This window comes from Callorhinus ursinus, unplaced genomic scaffold (assembly GCF_003265705.2).
Source record: "Callorhinus ursinus isolate GAN/ISIS: 27379988/994484 unplaced genomic scaffold, GSC_fseal_2.0 scaffold2, whole genome shotgun sequence".
Classification (NCBI taxonomy): domain Eukaryota; kingdom Metazoa; phylum Chordata; class Mammalia; order Carnivora; family Otariidae; genus Callorhinus; species Callorhinus ursinus.
In genome coordinates this window covers 52767646-52790024 of record NW_027397064.1, presented here as the reverse complement: position 1 = coordinate 52790024, position 22379 = coordinate 52767646, and the positions used below count along the sequence as shown (strand labels likewise).

The 22379-nt window shown below is 41.0% G+C and overlaps 1 protein-coding gene across 9 annotated transcripts in view; it reads left to right on the top strand.

Annotated features, from left to right (window-relative positions):
* Nucleotides 1-642: 642 nt before the first annotated feature.
* OSBPL6 (oxysterol binding protein like 6) overlaps nt 643-22379 on the top strand; it is a 207033-nt gene continuing 185296 nt past the window's right edge. For 5 of the 9 annotated variants that reach the window (XM_025849393.2, XM_073881919.1, XM_073881923.1 and 2 more), the window contains exon 1: nt 644-821. The gene's annotated coding sequence lies outside the window, so the exon portion shown is untranslated. Of the gene's footprint in view, nt 822-9862; nt 10002-22379 lie in introns of all 9 variants that reach the window. The other 4 variants (XM_073881908.1, XM_073881884.1, XM_073881889.1 and 1 more) reach the window with 3 other exon arrangements.

Sequence of the window (22379 nt, the reverse complement as noted above, 5' to 3'; positions counted from 1 at the left end):
CTGAGCCTGGGAAGTTTTGGCTCCGGAGTGTCAGGGACCCGGCGGTGGGAGAGTGGGGGCGGGGGGCGGGCAGGCACACACAGTCCTGTGTGTTTACTGACCAGCCTGAACGTCGGCCCAGGACAGGGGCTGGGCAGCACCTCCGGGGAGGCCGCCGGGCTGCTGCTTCCTTCTCACCCGCTCTCGCACAGCGCTCGGAGCGGCTGCGCTCCAGGCTCCCAGAGCCCGGGCCCTGCGGGGCCAGCCCTGGAGACCTGCTGCCGGCCCACCTCCGTGGGCCCCGGGCGGGCGGGGGCGCTGCTGTGGCTCTTAGGCCCGGGGACGCCCGGGCAGGGTCTCCACGGCGATTATCTCTGGACACCAGGGCTTCCCACGGGGGCCGGGCGGGGGGTGAGCCCAGGCGGTGGAGCCCCGCGCGTCGGAGGCTCCGCGAACCCGGCCCGAGGCTCTCCCGGCGGCGCGGTGAAGGGTGCCGGCGGGGCGGGCGCCCAGCGAGAGCGTTCGCCACCCGCGGTGCCACTCCGGCCTGGGCCGCTCGCGGGAGCCGGGGGCGGGGAGGCGGGAGCACCGCCCCGCCAGCGCGCCCCGCCCGTGGGAGAGGAGGGGCTGCGGCGCGGTGGACCACTGGAGGCGCAGCGACACCGCCGCCGCCGCCGCCGCCGCCGCCGCCGCTGTCGGTGCTGGAGTCCGCGGCTCCGCGCAGGCAGCGCCCGCGCCTCCGCTCCCCGGCCAGCCCGCGCGCCCGTCTGCCCGCCCGCCTGCCAGGGCCGCCTCCCGCCGCTGCCGCCGCAAAATTGGCGGCGCCGCTGCTCGCCTTCCAGGTAGGTGTCCTAGTGCAGAGGAGACCCCGCGACCTGGCACCGCGGTGCCCGCACCGCGGCCCCGGGGCATTGTGCGCGTCCGGAGGGCCGAGGAGTCGGAGGGACGCGCGGGTGGGCAGCCGGGCTTTGGGCCCTGGAGGCGTCGCCGCCCCATGGGGGTTCCGCTGGCCGGTTAGCCCGGGCGGCTGGGGCGGCGATGCTAGTCCGGCCCCATGGCCAGGGTGGGAGGGGGCGTCTGGGTCAAGGTCCCCCCGCTCGCCACCCTCCCTTCCCCCTTGTTGTCGGGGAATTCCGGCCGCCTGGCTCCCGCGCCCACATTCCTCCGCGCTGCCCGGCGCCCCCGCTCCGCCTGGCTGCCGGGGATTGAAGCTGGGGCCGAGAGGACTGATGTAATTGTCAGCGGAGAACCGAACCCGCGCGGTGAGAGCGCCGGCGCCCGCGCCAGCTCCAGCTAACGCCTACGCCGCACCTCCCAGCGAATCCCGGGAGCCGACAGGAGCGGCTGGGGAAGTTGTGGCATTGGGTTTTATTTGTGCGCGTGCACTGCGGACTGCCCTCGCGGGGCACCCCTGTCCACCCGCTGCTGGCTCCCCTGCAGCCTTGGTCTACACCTCCAGCCAGGGCCGAGTCAGCCTTCCCTGGTTCAGACCGGGACAGCGTTTGCATTGCAGTCAAGACGTGCTTCCCCTGCATCGAGCCGGGAGCTGCCCGCAGATCGTGTCGCCGGGGATGCTGGGGGAGGAGGGGAAGGGAGACCTGGGGAGGAAGCCGTGAAGAAGTAATGACACCAGCAGATTTTTTTTTTTTTTTTTAAGCCTCTACTGTTGTGGGCACATCTGCATGACACCTTTGGAGCTGTTTTTGAAAGTTATGACCAGATACTGATTCTGTGGCAATTCTGTGATATACCTGAACGATAGCTTAAACATAGAGACCCAAAGCTGGGGAAGGCATTACATAATGGACATGAGGCAAATGACTCGAAACTAAGTGAACCCACTGGGTTACCAGATTATTTCTTTCTCCCAGACGCAAAGTCCTATAGGTTTTTTTTTTTTCTCCATACGAATTTCCTTTTAAAATAATTGAACTAGTTTTAGCAAATTGTATGTTATATTCACTTGTGATTCTTTTTCCTAAATAATAAAATTTTTCCATGACATCTTTTCTTAAAAAAAAAAATTGCATGCTAGCGGATAGTTGTATATTACAGAGCTGAATCATAAATGTAGTCTTTCGTCAAAAGTAAAATTCAAAAATATCCCGTCTTCATATCATTAACTTTGTTTTCCTCCTGGTTGTGTTTTTTCCTCCCTCCTCCACCCCCATTTGTTTTTTGGAAGCATTTCTACAGTTTTAGGTACTGCAAGCTCACAATGTTGATATTCCTATCCAATGCTACAGCATTGCAGATACAAAGACTAATAATAAATGAAACAGAAGACCTCACAGTAACTCAGAGTGAGCAGAGTTCCCAAGGTCGAAGGGAAGCTGCAGTGTAACTCCGCTATAATCACCTATAGAGAATATGCATAGTCCTCATTGAGTTATAAGGAAGGTCCTGATTGGTGGACTATTATTATTATTCTTTTGCCCCTGGATTTCTTGTGTTTCCCCTAAAAATAATTTTTTTCTCAGTGTAGAAACAATATTTAAATTAAAATCTTTGCTTTTAGAAAACCTAAAAATCCTGTTTTTGCTCATATTTTCAGTTTTGTTGTTGATAACTTAATTATACATTCAGTGGATGGTTTCCTTTTGGGATATCTGTTTCAAATTACCGTGGTTTATCAGATGTCTCTTGGTATATAGTGTGATGAGATTCTGCTGAACTTCTACAGGATCTCCTAAGTTTTCTCGTCTCTAGATTGCTTTAAACTTATGTTAACTTTACTCTGGGAAGAAGGATAAAGTCCTTCTAAGATGAAATATTTGTGGTTGGAGATCTGTAGTAGCACTGCAGAAATAGAATTAGGTTAATGTATAAGTAGGTAAAAGTTTTATGTGACTTTATTCATGAAACTCTTGGATTAGGGAGAAAATTTAAATTTCATTAAAATGCCTTGCTTAGGTAGCATTCAGTGATCATTCAATGAATAATTACTTATGAGCATCCATCTGTTCAAGACACTGGTCTAGGTACTGTAGGAACTACAAATAATAAAAAGATGTCTCTGCCTTCAAGAGTTTGTAGTCTAGTTTGGGGGTAAGTCATGAATTCTCAAAAGAGTTTTTTTTTTTTTAACTGCAAAGGTTAAGTAATGATTATAATACTTTTTTAAAGTTCGTTTTTAATCTTACGAAAAAGGTCTCATGCTACCCGCTGACTTCTGGGAATTTTTTTCTTCTCAACATTATGTCACCGTGATTGATCCATGTTGTATATAGCTGTAGTTCACTGACTTTCATTGCTGTGCATGATTCCATTATGTATGTGTAGCAATATGTTTCCCAGTTCTGCCAATGGCTTTTTTTTTTCCCCCACTTGAAAAAAGTTTGCAGAGTGCTGCTCTGGTCATTCATGCTTCCTAGGGCACATGTGCAAGTGTTTCTCTTGGGGAAATACCAAGGTACAGAACTGTTGATTTGTAAGATGTGTGAGTATTCAGTTTACTAGATATTGGCAAATTATTTCCCAAAATTGTTGTACTGATTTACACAAGCCAGGGGAATAAGCAAACACAAATCGTCAAATACAAACAAGCATTTATATAGGTGTGTGTGTTGAAATACATTTTTTTTTTTAAAGCAAGGGAATTAACTTAAATCCTAGGACAGCAATTGTCTTCTGAGAGGACCAGGGGGATGGCATGGGGAGGAACACATAGGTGGATATAAGTTATTGGTAATAACTTAGTAGCTAGAGTAAGTTCATAGGTGATCATCATATTTAAAAAAAGAAAGAAAGGAAGAAAGAAAGAAAGAGGGTCTCCTGCATTTATCAGTAATAATTTAAAATTCTAAGAAAAAGAAAATAAGGACAATATAGAGTTATCATAAGGCAGACAAGGCTCCTGTACCAAAAGACCCACCAGATGTCACTTGAGGAATGAGGAAGCAGTGCCTGTGTGTGGGCATGTATTGTGTAGAGTTCATGGTGGAGGCTTATGGGAAAGATGAGCAGGAAGTGGCCTTGCTGAGAAGAGGAACCTCAGCCATCTTGGACAGAGGAAATGAACAGAAGTGGAAGAAGCCATGGGAAATTTTCCAACAATGAACCACTCAAAGAGTTTATTAAAAAGTCTAGAGAACTGATAGATTGGGGGTGGGAAGGGGGAGAGATTCAAGGCAGGATCCCTGGTTTGGAGGTTACTGATTGAGATGAGAGTTCTCCATCTGGAGAGAACTAAAAAGAAAGAATGGATTTTAAAAGACGCTGGGAGAAGAATCCAAGGCTTAAGATCCTAAGTAGGAAAAGGAGGAAGGAGTCAAAGATGTTTCACTTTAATGAAAAGAAATAGAGAAGTTGTGGTAGGAGCTTTTAGTGTGATTTAGACATGTCAAGTTTGGGGTAATAGATATTCAAGCTGATGTCTGAAGATAAGAACTTGGAGCTGGTGGGCAGTTAGGACGCTCACAGTGAAAACTGATTTTCTAAAGATGTATCTGGTGCGCGTGGAAGAGTATCTGAGAGGGAAGAGTACATAAAATGCATTTGTGTAATTTTTAATTTACTTGTGTAAAGGAGGTAAATGATCAGTGGGCCACGGTGTGAAGAAGCTGTTTTGGATCGACAGGAAGCAGGTTCAGGAAATTGAGAGTGTGTTGGCATCACAGTCAGAGGAATTGGAATCCAATTTTTCTTGACAGTTTACTAGTTGTGTGTAATTTGGGGAAACAGACCACTCTAATCCTCAGTTATGGCACATCTAAAATGAAGATACTAATAGCCATTTCCCATGGGTTCAGGGAACAAGATGTAATTGAGGGACTGGAGCCTTGAGGGCTGATGTTTGCTTTCATACTGTGTCCCGTCTAATGTTGCAAAGTAATGGCACATGCATTTATATTCTCTGACGTATACTCCCTTGAAAAAGATAAAGGATTTCAACCCTTGAAGTTCTCTTCATTATAATAAAGAGTTGCTTATGCTCTCCTGTGGGGACAGGTAGGGCTTTTTATTTCTAGGGCTGTTCTGGAATAATATATAGTGTCATTTTGATTGAATACCACTTTAGCTGGCATTCTAATTTGTAAATATTATGATAGGTATTCAGCATTTGCTCATCCTATTTTAAAATTCCTTTTCTGATTTTACTTATATTTCTTGACTTCTCATCCTTTCTAATGTTCTTTTCTCACTGATTTCACACCAGCTGATATAATGATTAGTGGCTGTATAGTTTTCTCCAAGGCAATCTAATCCTCAGTTGCTTTTCCTTGGCATAGTGATTTGGAGAACATCTTGACATCTTGCTGGTAGTTCCAACAGCAGTTGAATGGAAATGTGGCAATATTTTAAAGAAAAAAAAGAAAAAGAGAAAGACAGACCTCCCGAAGGAAAAAGTTTGTTGTTTACCATTAGAGTCAGAAGTTATCAAAAAGCTCCTAAGAGAGTAAAGGACTCTCTCCATAAGCCTCTATTATTCAGGGATGATTAGTCGTATTTCTTGCTTCAGCTACACGTTCCCTACAGCCCCTAAATAGATATAAATATTTAATGATTTGAAGTCCAGACTGGACTCAGTAGCTTTGGTCAAAACAATGAGCTAAAATTAATTTTAGGGATAACTGACATGATATTCATCTCACTTAGTGAAATTGGTAGTCTGCTCTTCTGGCGTGGTTCTGAGTTTCCGTGAAGTTGGAGGCAGTTCTGCATCTATACTTTCAATTACCAAACCCCAGGCTGATCATTTTCACAGAGAGGTGACCAGAGTCTGTGGGTCTTGTGTGAATTTGACATGGGCCATCAAGTGCCTGCCTTCTTCATTCAGCCCATCTTTATTGAGCACCTACTATGTACCACACACCATATTAAGTGCTGGGTCATAAACCTGTCTGCCCTCAGGGTCTACCCATGATAGAATCTACTGAAAACAAATTACTATTGAATATGTATGCGTGTGTGTGGGGTGGATCTGGCTTTGGTTTTGGAATTTGCATGAAGTATCTATTTTTTCTTTTGTTCCTTAAACTTTTCCCAGATTTATGTTTAGACCTCCTTGAATTGAGAGTGCTATGGGGAAAAAAAATGTGGTCCCTGCAAAGAACAGTTACTTTAAATGTACTTCTGTTTTATTGACTTTTTAAAGCAGACGGCTTTAAACTCATGGTAAGTTCTTTTGTCATGAAGACATTTCAGTGTTGTCAAATAGGAGAAAGACAGAGGTCAGGGAAGGGAGAACTGGGTGGGTGAAGTCAGACTGGTGAGAATGGAATGTGTCTTAGCACTGAATTGATTTTTAAAGGGAAAAATAGAAAATAGACAAAGATTAATGGTTATTAAAAGATCCAGCTGTATTACAGGGAATTAACTATATTGAATCATGATGGTCTCAAGTTGAGGTTCCTGGTGGGTTACATGAACCCTTCTCTTTGTGTTCACTTAGTTTGTGTAGTGGTATAGTTTTTTAAATCAGTTTTTTTTTTGAAAGTTTATCTTTTTTAGTAATCTCTACCCCCAATGTGGTGCTCGAGCTCACAACCCTGAGACCAAGAGTCACATGCTCTTCTGACCGAGCCAGCCAGGTGCCCTTGGTGTAGTTTTTATATTAAAGTAAATCATAATGTAAAAGTTGAATGTCTTTAAATTATAAGGATTACCTTAATTATAGGAAGCAGGAAAGTCCAGTGACTCTTTCTGCTACTGGTTTGGCAGTTTACTTGAAAGTAAACCTACCATGTGTGAGGATATTCCATCCAGCAAGACCAGTGTCTCAAAATCTATAGTGAGCTGTCAAACAGCAGAGCTAGAAAGGAGGCCAAAGCAGGTAGCTTATTATCCAGCACTGTGTAAGGGGTAACTGGGTTAGAGAGAGTGTTAAGTATGTAACTTAACTCTTAAACTTCAAATCAGTTTGAATAAGTAAATATGTAAACAAGTTTAAGTAAAAGTAAGTTTAAGTAGGTAAATAACATTTAAATAAGATATTGGCAGATTGTCATTTGAATCCGTTTCTCCAGTGTTGACACTGAGTACAAAGAATTCATGATTAATACAGTAAAAATTATCTTCTCCTTTAGAGATGATGGATTATGTTTTTCTCTGCTCCAGAAAATCTATTTATCAATTCACATATATAAAATATATGGAGAAAATACTCAGGCGCTAGAAATACTCATCTTTGCTTGATGGCTGGTGCTTGGATGACCTTTATATTAGATTAGTAAGATGTTAGAGCTGAAGGAAGTTTAAAAAATCATCTATTCCAGGGCGCCTGGGTGGCTCAGTTGGTTAAGCAACTGCCTTCGGCTCAGGTCATGATCCTGGAGTCCTGGGATCGAGTCCCACATCGGGCTCCCTGCTCAGCGGGGACTCTGCTTCTCCCTCTGACCCTCCTCCCTCTCATCCTCTCTGTCTCTCATTCTTTGTCTCGCAAACAAATTAAAAAATCTTAAAAAAATCCTCTATTCCAAACTCTTCCATTTTCCAGCTGGGTAACCTGAGGCCTAGAGACTTGCCTAGTGAGGTGCAAGCCCCATGTACAAATATAGCTAGAAGATAATGTGCCACATAACTTACTTCTGTTGGGGGGTAGCAGGAAATAATGCTCTTCCCTAAATTTTGAGTAAGTGAATGAGAGAATGAACTAATATCAATCTCTGCAGTGGAATTTTAACCTTCTTTTGTATCATTCTCTTCTTGAGTGGCTGGTGTAGAAAGTGAAATCATACGTGTGTGTGTGTGTGTGTGTGTGTGTGTGTGTGTGTTTGTGTGTGTGTATAATTTTCTTGGGTTTTTAGAGAAAAGACTTTGTTCTGAGGGTATGATGAAAGGAATGACACTACAAATATCATTATTTAAAATTTTTTGCTGTTTCCTTTTTTATCCCCACAACTTTGTCTTTTAACTCCATGGGCAGGGAAGGATAGAGAAAAATTATATTATCCTGGGCTAGGTACTTTTCTATCTCTTTTCCTTTGGCATTCTCTTTCCATATGCTAATATAAGAGAAAATCAAAGTGTAGAGGGAATTGAGTCAGGAATAGAACATTAACTTCTACTTTTTTATCTTGCGTCAAATTGAGGCAATTCTCACCATAGCTCTTGGGAAGACCTATCCACCTTTTGAAAAGAGCATGGAAGTAGAAGGGAGAACAACAGCAGTATATTTTTAGAATCTTTTTTTCAAAAGTCAAACCTAAAATAAACCTGGCCTCAATTTTTAGCAATAGCTTTATTTCACATCTCCTATCAGTGCCTAAGTTTTATCCTAATTTGAAGAAGTTTTTAATTTTTTTTAATACATAATGCAGTGTTGCTATAAGTAACACACTATGATCAATTACTAAAGTTTAAAGAATAAAGTATCTAAAAGAACATTAAAATTAAAAAATTGTTTCATGTCATTTCTGGAGATAAAGTCTGATTTTTATTTTAAATTAAGATAACATTTTTGCTTTCTGTTTATCTGTCACAGCTAGACAATCTTTTGCATATTCGCACCCCATCAGGCAACAATCTGAGCAGTTTTTGTTGTATAATTTTCCTAGAATAGAAAAAGTAGCACAGTTTGAATGGCATGTTGATTATGAAAAGACATTAATGAAATTCTTTTTGATCTCCTCTGATCTCAATAAACTTCAAATCGAAGTAAGAACTATAAAAAGAGTGTGATCTCCAAGGTAGGCCAAGCAAATGTAGGGTTCACGTGAAACTCCATGAAGAAAGTAAAGGAGGAGCGCGCAAAATCTGCAACAACTCGGGGTAATGGAAGAGGAAGGTCAAGGAAGGAAGGAATTAGAGAGCTATTCTATCCCAGTTTGTCTTCCAGTCTCATTTCAATCCCATCTGATGGAGGTCAGATATGAGGGAGGATATCTGTCTCTACACTTAAAAAAAAAATAAAAGCTTTTAAATATTTTGAAGAACATAGAATGAGTAAGATAAAAGAGTGATAAATTAAACGCCATTTAAGGAAAAATATTATCTGTACCAGAGAAGATAAACATTACCACATGAGAAAGAAATTATACCATGTCACAAACAAGGTCTAACTCCTTAATATCCAAAGAGCTCCTATAGATCACTTAAGAAAAATGACTGTTAATCTAATAGGAAAGGGGGCAAGGGAATGAACAAACAGTTCACAGAAAAGGAATTACAAATGGCACTTAGAAATATGAAATCATGCTCAACTCATGATAAGAGAAATGCAATTTTAAACTATTTAAGTAGCCCTTTCCATACTATTAAGTTGGAAAAGATTTTGATGTTTATGCCATCTTATGGCGGCAAGGCTTTGGGGATAACTGACAGGTTCATGCATTACTGGTATGGGTACAAAATGGTACAGCATCTATGGATAGCAAAATTAAAAATTCACCTACCTTCTCACCCCTGGAAATCTAAGAAACTTTTTAATCGATCTATTTGTACATCACAAAATTAATTTGTGCAGAGATGTATGTCCATTGCAGCATTATCTGTAGTGGCAAAAGACTCAGGGAAAGCTAAGTATCTATAAGCATGGGATCGGTTAAATAATTAGGAGCAGAAACAAAACTAGGTAGCTATAAGTAACAAACTGTTACCAATTACTAAAGTTAAAAAAGTAAGATCATTCTGTATTTGCTGATATGAAATGATTTCTAAGGTATAATAAGGGAACAAATCAAGGTGCAGAGTGGGATATGGCCGTTGGTGTTAAATACGAGTTTATAAATACATGTTTATGTGTACAAATGCAAATACTATCTCTGGAAGATGACATAAGAAACTGGTAACAGAGATTGACTCTGGGGAGGAAAACTGGGTGGTTGGGGTGGGGATGGGAAAGACACTTAATTAGGACACTTATTTAGTATACCCCTTACTACCTTCTGAATTTTTATTTTTATTTTTATTTTTTTGAAGATTTTATTTATTTATTTGACAGAGCAAGAGAGCACAAGCAGGGGGAGCAGCAGAGGGAGAAATAGCCTCCCTGCCAGGGAGCCCGATGCGGGGCTCGACCCCAGGACCCCGGGGCCATGACCTGAGCCAAAGGCAGAAGCTCAACCATCTGAGCCACCCAGGTGCCCCTATCTTCTGAATTTTTAAACGTGTGAACATATTATCTATTCAAACCAAGATAATTTTAAAATTTAAGAAGTACAAACTTTTAAGTTATAAAATATTTAAGTCATGGGGATATAATGTACAGCATAGGGGATATAGTGACCAATATTGGAACAACTTTGTATGGTGACAGGTGTTAACAAGACTAATAAATGGGGATCATTTCATAATGTATAAAAATTATCAGATCACTATGATGTACACCTGAAATGAATAGGATATTATATGTCCATTATTTCAATTAAAAAAATTACTTAGGGATCACTGTTACTGATCAAGAATGTTGAGTAGTTGTAACCAAGCAGCTATAACAAGTAGTTGTTATACTTGTAACCAATAGCATTCCTTTGCAACTTTGGGGCTCATTCTGATCTGATGTAAGAACATGGTAGTTACCATAAAGACTCATCCTTACCCTGACAGGCTAAAGTCCAGAGAAGAGGGAAACCGCCAGTGGGTGCCCTTTGGGACAGAGCTGCTGGCCCCTGCCCTTTCCACACCCAGGTCTCTCTCTGCCAGCACTTCAGTCTCGCCCCCTCTTACCTCATCATTCCTGAAACCCCACAGCAGTCACTTATCCCCTACAACTCAGAGACTCCTTCTTGTTCCCTGTTCCACCAAGGGTCTGCCTTTGGCTGCCCTTTGGGAATTTTGTCCTCCCAAGCCAAGCAGAAGCTCCTTTTCAGGCCAGTTTATACTTGCTCAGAGTATTAGAAGTGAATGATCATTCTGACATTCTTTAATCTTACCATCTTTCTCAGGATCATTAATTTATTTGACAAAATATTTCTTGAGCACCTACTAAGTCAGAAAAGGCCACAAAATCAAAAAGTGTTCATGAAATTGACATTCTAATAAAAGTAAATAAAAAGTAAAAGATAGTTAATTGCTGTTTTAGATACTATTAAGAACAGTGAGGACAATAAAAGTGATGGATGGGGCCGAGAGGAGTGGGTAGTGGTGGTGGGTGTATGTTTCCCAGCACTGCTATAACAAAGTGCCAGGAACTGGGTGGCTTAAAACAAAAGAAATGTATTGTCTCAGTGCTGGTGGCTAGAAGTTCAAAATCAAGGTGGGTCCCTCCTTGCCTCTTCTACCTTCTGGCAGCCCGTCATTCCTTGGCTTGCAGTAGCATAACTGAGTTCTCTGCTAACCTTCTTCCCATGTCTCTGTTTGTGTATCTCCTGTTTGTATAAGGACACCGGTCACGATGGATTAAGGGCTGACCCTTCTCCAGTATGACCTTATCTTAACTACATCGCAACAATCCTATTTATGAATAAGGTCATATTCTGGGGTATTGGGAGTTAGGAATTCAGCCTATCTGTTTGGGAGATTATAATTCAATCCATAACAATGGGCTTTCTTGGGTGAACTGACTAGGGAAAAGGCCTTGCTAGGTAAAAACATTTGAACTGAACCTCACTGATGAGAAAGAGCAGTTGTGAAAATATCTGGGTGCAGATCCTTTCCTGCCAGTGGGAACAGCAAGTGCCAGGACCCAGGGAATGAGCCTGTTGGAATCTAAAGTTTTACATTTTAATTTAATTTAATTTAATTAATTGATTTTTTAAAGATTTTATTTATTTTTTGACAGAGACAGCGAGAGAGGGAACACAAGCAGGGGGAGTGGGAGAGGGAGAAGCAGGCTTCCCGCTGAGCAGGGAGCCCGATGCGGGGCTCGATCCCAGGACCCTGGGATCATGACTTGAGCCGAAGGCAGATGCCCAAGGACTGAGCCACCCAGGCGCCCCTGTTTTATTTTATTTTTAAAATATTTTTATTTATTTATTTGACAGAGAGAGAGAGACTGCAAGAGAGAGAACACAAGCAGGGGGAGTGGGAGAGGGAGAAGCAGACTTCCCGCTGAGCAGGGAGCCTGACGTGGGGCTCGATCCCAGGACCCTGGGATCATGACCTGAGCCGAAGGCAGATGCTTAACAACTGAGCCACTCAGGCGCCCCTAAGGTTTTACATTTTTAAAAAGGCCAAAAAGAGTATCTGGTTTGGGCAGGTTACTTTTATGGTTAAAGTCAATAGGATTTTACTTTTGAACATTCTTGGATGTTTTCACTTTTGGTAAGGCAAAGACCGAAACATTTTTTTCCTTAAAAATTAACTGTTGAGGGGGGCGCCTGGGTGGCTCAGTCGGTTAAGCGTCTGACTTTTGATTTCGGCTCAGGTCATGATCTCAGGGTCGTGAGATCCATGTTCAGCGTGGAGCCTGCTTGGGATTCTCTCCCCCCTCCCCCCCAAAAATTTAATTGCTGAAAAATCAGACCTACAAGCAGTGGCTTATCACATTTTAAGAATTTTATTGCTTAAAAATTTGCTTTGCATTTTAATGGTAGAATTCTCCATCACTATTTTTGGGTTTATTAACCTAAAAACTTTAAGTATAATAACATCTGAGAATTAAGTAGACTGTAGTAATAGAGATTATTTTCTAGAGGTAAATTAATTAAGGCTAAATATGGCCTTTAAAAACCTAACACCATATATTAAATTGTCATTTTCAACAAGATTATAACATTTTTATAGTTCTTCTCTGTGATACCTAATGCTAAGTAGCATTAGCATGATTTATATTACATATTCATGAAAATTCTTAGTTTTCTTGAATTGAAAATTGATTCAGAGTACAGAAGAATTTATATGGAAATATAAATTTCCTGGGATAGTCAAGAAGATTCCATGTTAGACTGGTACCATCTTTTAGCATTCAGAAATTAAGATGAGGTAACTTAAAATATTGTAATATTTAATGCAAAATTGACACAATGTGATATTTGCATTAAGATGTTATATATGCATACTTTAGCCAGAACTTTGATGTGGTTAATACAGATATATTTGTTTATGTTAAAGAAAAACATATTACTTATGAGTAACAATCTTCTGCAAAAAATTCTGAAGGAGTTAAAAAATGCTTATGTAAAATTAGATTTTTATAGAAAATGGCTATTTAGGTAAGGCTGAGGGTCCAAAACATAGACCGGGGCCAAGGCTGCCGGGTTCGAATCCTTGCTTGGCTTTGTCCAGCTGCATGACTCTGAATAAGTCAATTAGCTCTACTTTGCTTTGGTTTCCTAAAATGGCAAATATAAAAATGGTGCCTAACACAGAGGATTGTTAGGAAGATAGAGTGATTAATGCATATACATTTCTAAGAACAGGGCACATAGTAAGTGCAATGTAAGTGGTAGCTGTTATTATTTTTACTGTGTTAATTAAAAATTAACTATATTATTCACTAGTTAGAAACTTACTATGTAAAATATAAATATGGTTATAATGTCTTTTTTTTTTAAGATTTTATTTATTTATTTGACAGAGAGAGACACAGCGAGAGAGGGAACACAGGCAGGGGGAGTGGGAGAGGGAGAAGCAGGCCTCCCGCGGAGCAGGGAGCCCGATGCGGGGCTCGATCCCAGGACCCGGGGATCATGACCTGAGCCAAAGGCAGACGCTCAACGACTGAGCCACCCAGGCGCCCCGGTTATAATGTCTTTTATGCCTTGTTACAAATCAAAAGCTGATTTGAGAGAGAGAAGAAAATTGTCAACGGTATTTGTAAGGCTCTGTTTTAATATTACTAATCTGTCAAAAGTATTTTATACGCTGACCCACTTGGTTACTGATAGCAATGACTTATGTTCAAGAGATTTTGTTAGGTCTTAAAGAAGAAAGAAAGATGATTAAGCTGTCAACCCTGCTCTCAAGAACCTGCCCATCCGAAAGGGGAGATAAGGTATAATTTGGTATAATACCAAGTGGAATGAGATAAGTGTCACGGCGAGAGTGTGATTCAGTACTGCGAGGGCCTGTGGGGCTGTGTAGTATCTGAGGAGGTTTTGTGGCTAAGAGGGGCATGGATAAAAATTTAGGGACTGATGACATTTTTAGGGGGTGGGGAGGCTAGGAGAAATCTGGGGTAGAGGAGGAACAGAGAGATGGATGGGTGAAAGACCAAGAATCATGTCCCTGAGTTAAGAGAGGAAAGAATTTCTGGGAAAAGAAATGGGCTATCACAAATATAATAGAAGAGTCAAGGAGAATGAGACTTTAGAAAGACTGTGAAAAGCATCCCCTCCTCATCCTCCTTGGACCAGAGATTTGGTTGGGTATTCATTGGCTTTTCTTGACAAAATAGCACATAACAGAATTTCTGAGACATGGCATATAACTGAAAGAATCATCAGGTCAGATAAGATATCATTTATTTATATTGATGTGATTCAAATATGGTAAAATTTCTAGTTGTGTGTGGTTTTTTAAAAATTCTCTAAAGAGTACTTTCAAGACTAGCTACCATTTGTTTAGCATTTTTTTGTCTGACAAGCATCCTCCGAAACAATTGAGATGATTATGCTCTTGTTTAAAGCCTTGCAGATGCTCTTGCAGTTGATATTGTCACTTTCATTTTATGGATAAGGAAGCCATGGTCCAGGGAGGAGGTGACCAACTCACAATCCAACTGTAGCAAGTGACCAAGGTGGATTCGAACCTGGCCTGTCTGGCTCCAAAGCCTGGACTCTTAACCAATTTTAGATGATAATTGTTCGGTACCGTCAAGGTATTTTAGATGCAGAGTTGTCAAGAGCCAACTTCTGATGACTGGCCACACTGGCCTTGTTGCTGTTCTTTCAGTAACACACCCCCGTGCACCCCCATCCAAGAACATCTTCCTTATGGGTTTGTTTTTCGTCTCCTTTCACTGTCTATCTTAGTTACTGCTGTATTCTCAGGACCTAGTTCATGATGGGCGCTTAATATCTTAAACACAGAAAAATGTGTTTTAAAATCACTTTTAGTACTGTTTCTGGAAGCTAAATTTTAGCATTTGGATATATGTTTTCAGTTCTTTATAGATTGCTTTCTTTTTCTCAGCAATGAATCATGATGACTTCTTGGGTCATCCATTATTCTTCTAAACTTAATTTTAAAAATAGACTTTATTTATTTATTTGAAGATTTTATTTATTTATTTGACAGAAAGATAGAGAGGGAGCACAAGTAGGCAGAGAGGCAGGCAGAGGGAGAGGGAGAAGCAGGCTCCCTGCTGAGCAGGGACCCCGATGCGGGGCTTGATCCGAGGACCCTGGGATCATGCATGACCCGAACCAAAGGCAGACAGACGCCTAACCGACTAAGCCACCCAGGCACCCTGACTTTATTTTTTTAAGATTTTATTTATTTATTAGAGAGAGAGGGAGAATGAGCACAGGGGAGGGGCAGAGGGAGAAAGAGAGAGAAGCAGACTCGCTACTGAGCAGGGAGCCCGACATAGGGCTCTATCCCAGGACCCGGAGATCATGACCTGAGGCGAAGGCAGAGGCTTAAGCGACTGAGCCACCCAGGGACCCCAAAAATAGACTTTATTTTTAAGAGCAGTTTTGGGTTCACAGCAAAATTGAGCAGAAAGCACAGAGATTTCCCATATATCCCTTTCCCCCAAACAAGCCGAGCCTCCACCATCCACACCCTGTACCAGAATGGCACATTGGTTAAAATGGATGATCAACTTTGACACATCATCATCACCCAAAGTCCATAGTTTACAGTAGGTTCACTCTTGGTGTTGTACAATCTGTGGATTTGGACAAATGTATAGTGACATGTATTCACCATTATCATCTCACACAGAATAGTTTTACTGCCCTAAAAATCCTGTGTTCCGCCTCTTCTTCCTTTCCGCCAACATCATCCCCTAACAACCTCTGAGCCTTTTACTGTTTCTATAGCTAAACTTAATTTTTAATAGGTGTAGAATATTCCATTTTATTCATTTGCCATGTTTTACTTAACTCTGGTTGGACAGCGAGGTGATTTTTCTGCATGATAAATAACCTGATGCATGGCCTTGTACACAGATTTTTGTTTACAACTCCGATTATTCCCCAAAATGGCCATTTGGAGGATTAAAGGATATGAACATTTTAAGGCCTTTGTTACGTATCCTCTAACAGCCCAATCCTTCAGAAGTTTTCTAAAACCATTTTTTCCCTCCCACTAAGAATGTATGAAAGAGCTTAGTAGGAAGAACTGTCCTATTAGTTGCAAAAATACAGACACAATAATAATCGCAGATGTATGTACAGTTCACTATGTGCCAGCCATTGTTTTAAGTGCTTTTCTTGATTTCACTCATCAAATCGTCACGATAATGCTGTTGGTTAGTACTATTATTAGCTCCATTTTAAAGATGAGAAAACCAGCACACAAAGAGGTTAAGTAATGGTCTTGCCCAAATGGTTTAACTGTAATGTAAGCCCGAAACCTCAGCTTATTGTGTCATTTGTTCTGTGTTTTTCTGGCCCACAGTACAAACTCACCAAATGTCACCAGTTGTATTCGGGATACAAGTAGTAGCATCAAAGACATATGAGAACTAAAATGATCATAGAGAATTTTTTTAAAAAAGAATTTATTTATTTGAGAGAGAGAATGAGCAGTGGGGAGGGGCAGAGGGAGAGAGAGAAGCTGACTCCCTGCTGAGCAGGGAGCCCGATGCGGGACTCGATCCCAGGACCCCAGGATCATGACCTGAGCCGAAGGCAGATGCTTAACTGACTGAGCCACCCAGGTGCCCTGAGAGTGATCATAGAGAATTTTATTGGCTCTTAGTTTTTCAGTTAATGGATAATTACTCAACTAGAATTTTCCTTAATTCTTTCCTTCAGATTTCAACCTCATCTAGTACATTATGTACATTATGTACATTTAGTACATTATGTTGATTAACTACTACTTAATGACAGGTTATAATTTCTTTTTTTAAATTTTCTGAGAAGAAACTGGATGTAGCATAAGTCCATCAGATGCTTTTGAATTCTTAACTCTGGCTTTGCTATTTTCAGTATAGAAGTGCTCTCTGGCAAATAGTAAAATATGATCGAAATTATTATTATTTTTTTGATTAAAATTATTAATCCCAATTGGTAATTAAAAGAAACACAGACAATAACCCACTTTTCTTTAAACCAAATGAGAGCTTCCATGTGACAGCAGGTAAAGGCAGCATTTTAATTTTTGGCTTTACTGTGGAAATTCTGCTTTAAACAAATAAAAAGGCATACTCTTTTTCCTCCTTTCCACTGTTCTTCCCTAAACCTCAACCATTACCCTTTGCACACATTTCGTATTTCTGTTGATTTGCTCCTGAGGATGCTTGCATATTTGCTGCTAAATGCTTTTCTGGGTCTTTTTAGAAAAAGACAGACTGGTTTATTGCCTAGGTTTGGGGCTGTATCCTTTGGTTTCCTGGCTCATTGAGATATTGAGTCTTCAACTTTTAGCTGCCTTTGAGTGAATGCTCTGATGTCATGGGGAGACTCAGTGGGACTGATAACCATTAAGGGGTGTTTTTTTATTTTCACTTGTTAAATCCCCAAAACTAATGCTATTAGAGGGCTTTTCATAGAAATAGAAAGCTCTGTCTATTCATCTTTTTAACTCTCATGTCACATAGCCTTGTACATAGTGGGCATTCAGTAAGTGCTGTTGAATATATAATTCTTGTTAATTGATTCATATAAAATTACACTGTACATTGTTTGTTATTAGAAATGTTAATTATGGGTTTATTTAGTTTGTGTTTACACTCTAATCTGTGGGAACATTGAAGGAAACGCTTGTAGAGTTTTTCCTTTAAGCTTTAAAGGAAAACACATATTTGGATAAAGCTGTACTTCTTTTTTCAAATGCCCATTATAGAGTAGCCAACTGATAGTTACTTGCTTCTCTATGTAAGAAATATAGAAAAGAAATACTTGGAGTAAAATGCCTAATTATTCTTTGTAAACAGACCACATAATGTGAAATGACCAGGTTTAGGGATTACGTTTTTCAAAGCCAGCAATAAAGTAAACAAAGGTTAACATGCATTTCTTTAAGTTGAAGATGCTAGAGCTTTTTCATTGCTTCTTTTTGGTTTAAAACAGTCCATTTGACATTTCTTTGCAAAACAGTAACTTATGAGTTAATTCCAAGTAAGGTTCTCTTTCTTCAGACACATTAAAAAACTATCCACAAATTTTTCTTTCCTCTCTGGCATAGGTATGATGTCTGTACTTAAAACAGGAAATTGGTAAGCTCTTTTTGAAGGTGGTCATAGAACCCTGACTTTGACAAGTTAGTTCACATCTGCCCCCAGGTTTTATTTTTTTAAGATTTTATTTATTTATTTGACAGAGAGAGAGGGAGACACAGCGAGAGAGGGAACACAAGCAGAGAGAGTGGGAGAGGGAGAAGCAGGCTTCCTGCCAAGCAGGGAGCCCAATGCAGGGCTCAGTCCCAGGACCCTGGGATCATGACCTGAGCCGAAGGCAGACGCTTAATGACTGAGCCACCCAGGCGCCCCTGGCCCCAAGTTTTAGTTTAAAGATGCGACTTGGATAATAATATTGCATCTAAAAGTACTTTGTGCCAGGATATATTACTGGTGTTTTGGGGGGAGGAAATTACTTGATAATTTTATGCAGTTTTTTCATGCTTCCTTAGAATTCTTTCTAAAATGGATGGATTTTCTTTAGGAATTTCAGAAAGCTTTTAGGGGAATATTCCTAAAATTGTACGCTCTACATATGTTATTATTTTGTTGAGAATTAAAGTTAAATTCATCTCTCTGATTTGAAGGTAGGTAAGAATCATGGTTAGTCTTCCGCCTAAAGAAAATATTGGTAAGCAATGTTGGGAGTTGGTGGGCAGTAGACAGCTGATTTCCATAAAATCAGAATGACAGCTTGAGAGGGAAAAATGGCCATGCTTCAAAATCCTGGTTTTGGGAGGATTATTTTGAGAATCTTTTGTGACAGACAGATGCCTGAAGTATCTGTCATTATATTCTCTTGTCTCAATACCTAAGACTTCACTAGGACATTAGCATTTCCAGCATGACCCAAATCACAGAAAGGATCTTCCAGTCTACCTTTCTCATTTTGTAGGTGAGGAACCTGAGGTTCTGAGAGGTTCCGGGAGGTGTCCAAGCCAGGGCCAGTCTAATACTTACCATCACATGTCTGGCTACTAATCTATCCAGACCTGGTACAGGGTACACATTAGGATTGATTTGCAAGTATGTATACAGATGTGGAGAAAGTGCTGATGGGACCAATGGTATTCTTTTTCATCCTGAGAAATCTGTCTACTGATTAGGCTGTTCTTACAATGCCTTTTCAGATATGATTTTAGCTTTAAAATCAAGTCACGTTGTAGGCAGAAGTAGATCCTGCCTTGGTCTGTTTGGGCTGCTATAATCAAGTACCAAAGACTGGATAGCTTATAACAACAGAAATTTCTTTCTTATGGTTCTGGAGGCTGGAAGTCTGAGATCAGGGTGCCAGCATGGTTGGGTCTGGTGAGGTTATCTTCCAGGTTATAGACATCTCATATCCTCACATGACAGAAAGAGTTGTGGTTTTCCTCATGTTTCCTCTGCTTGGGGTTCATTGAGCTTCTTGGATCTATGAGGTTTTAGCTTTCAAGAAAGTTTGAAAATTTTATACCATTATTTCTTCAAAATTTTTTTCTACCCCTTCTTCATTCTCCTTCCTTTGGGAGTCTGTATTTACCTGTATATTAGACTGCTTGCAGTTGTCTTACAGCTCACTGATACTCCTTTTTTTTTTTTAATTTTGTTTATTTATTTGACAGAGAGAGATAGTGAGAGCAGGAACACAAGCAGGGGGAGTGGGAGAGGGAGAAGCGGGCTTGCAGCGCAGCAGGGTGCCCAATGCGGGACTCGATCCCAGGACCCTGGGATCATGACCTGAGCCAAAGGCAGACGCTTAATGACTGAGCCACCCAGGCACCCCAGATACTCCTTCATTTTTAAAAATTCTCTTTTGTCTCTGTTTCACTTTGGAGAGCTACTATTGCTTTGTCTTCAAGCTTAGTAATCTTTTCTTTGGCAATGTCTAAAATAATCCAGTCCAGTGTATCTTTCATCTCAGACCTTGCAGTTTTCATCTCTAGAAGTGATATTTGGGTCTTTTGAAATATCTTCCATATCTCTATTTAACTTTTTGAACATACAGAATACAATTATAGCTGTTTTAATATCCTTGTCTGTTAATTCTAATATTTGTATCAACTCTGGATTGAGATTGATTGATTTGTGTCCTTATGAGTCATAATTTCCTGCTTCTTTGCATGCCTGGTAATTTCTGATTAGATGCCAAATATTGTGAATTTTATCTTGTTGGTCCTGGATATTTTTTAATTCCTATAAATATTCTTCAACTTTGTCCTGTGATGCAGTTAATTTACTTGGAAATAGCTTTATTCTCTTAGGTCTTGTTTTAAGCTTTAGTAGGTAGGACTAGAACAGTGCTTAATTTAGGGCTAATTGCTTCCCAGAACTGGGTAAGACCCTTCTGCGTACTTTGTCCAGTGTCCCCTGAATCATAAGACTTTCCAGTGTGGCAGGTGGGAGCAGGCACTATTCTTGATTCTGTGAGAGTATGGGCACTGCACTGTTACCTCTAATCTTTCTTGACGTTTTTTTCCCTTCAACCTCCTTAATTTCCTCATACCCGTGAGCAAGACTAAGTGGAATTCTTGAGGACTCTCTGCATCTCTCCAGAATTCTCTCTCTGTGAACTTCTCTCCTTTCCTTTGAACCATAGCTTCCTTGGTGTTCTGGACTTTCAACTCAGTAAGTCTGCTGGTTCCTGCCTGGCTTCTCCCTCCCTGTGCTGTGGCCACAACTCTTTTTTTTTTTTTTTAAGATATTATTTATTTATTTGACAGAGAGAGACAGCAAGAGAGGGAACACAAGCAGGGGAGTGGGAGAGGGAGAAGCAGGCTCCCCGCGGAGCAGGGAGCCTGATGTGGGGTTCGATCCCAGGACCCTGAGATCATGACCTGAGCCGAAGGCAGCCGCTTAACCAACTGAGCCACCCAGGCGCCCTGTGGCCAGAACTCTTAAGGCAGTAAGCAGATACAATCTTAGGATTCACCTCACTTTCCCATCTTCCAGAGATCACTGTTCTTGTTGCTAGATGGTGTCTGGGAAACTATTTCTTCATATGTTTTGTCCACTTTTTGGTTGTTTCTGATAGAAAGGCAAATTTGGTCCTTGTTAGTTCATCTTGGCTAGAAGTTGAAGTTCCCTGGGTCTTTTTTTTCCACCCCCCGGGTCTTTTGAAAGTAAGGAGGCAGACAGAGGAGTGAAATAGAGGCCTTGAGAAGTTGTGGGAAAAGTTTACATAGACAATGTGGTGAATGGGAAAGCATAGCTGATATGGTAAGGGTTTCTCTGGCAATATTCAGAAGCAACTGAGTGAGGTGACTACTGGCTTTATTGATTTATTGATGATTCTTCGGTAGGAACTATTTATTTATTTGTTTGTTTGTTTGTTTGTTTGTTTAGTGCCTGCTCTGTGCCAGGGCCTTGACATGCATTATTTCTCATTTCTGCAATAAGCCTGAAAGGTGTTGTTATTGATAATCCTTCTCCATCCCCCATCCCCCAGCTTTGTCCCACCCTCAGTCCCAGCCCTTCTCAATGTCAGAGATGAGGAAATAGAATGTGAAGTGACTGCCAAAGTCTTGCAGCTCGTAGACTATATAATCAGATTTCAAGCCCCATTCTTGTAGCTTCCAAACCAATTGGTCCCTACTACTTTTTTCCTTGCCAACAGTGAGATTTGTGTTGAGAGAGTGATAGGGGAACTGAGGGTGCTAAAAAGGGAGAGGTTGCAGGGACAGCTCCTGACTAGATCAGGAAAGGAGAGTATCAAAGATGAAGGCTGATGGATGAGAAGAAGAACACTTTCAGAGGCCTTAAGGTCTCTGTGGCATGGTTAGCCTTGGATTATGGCAGTGAAAGTGATGTGGAAGAAAGGCGTTCCCAGAATTGTACCTGATCTCCTCATTAATCCTGGATCTCTAATAACAGTTCCAGATAGACTGGAGATCTGAAAAAGGTAAAACAACAATGCTTCTAGAAAAGAAGTAAGGAAAGAGTTTTTTTAAAAAAGACATAAAGAGTCCTCATCGTAAAGGAAAACATTGAAAATCTGACTGTAGTGAAGTTATTTTATTAAAAACACTGGCAGAGAACAAAATAGCAAGCAACACAGTAAAAGGTATTTCCAGTACATATATCCAAATCATTTTTAGGTCAGTCACTTGGACAAATGGGAAGTTAAAGGTAGTCACTTATTGAAACACTCATATGTTCTATTCTTTCTATCAGAAATTCAGTAACAAACACAACGGCTTTGTATATTTCCAGAATTGTTTGTCTAATCCTCTTAAGGGCATTATGCCACTAAGCAGCACAGCTAAGTGTTTGATCAGTTTTAATTAGAATGATCATTTGTCACACT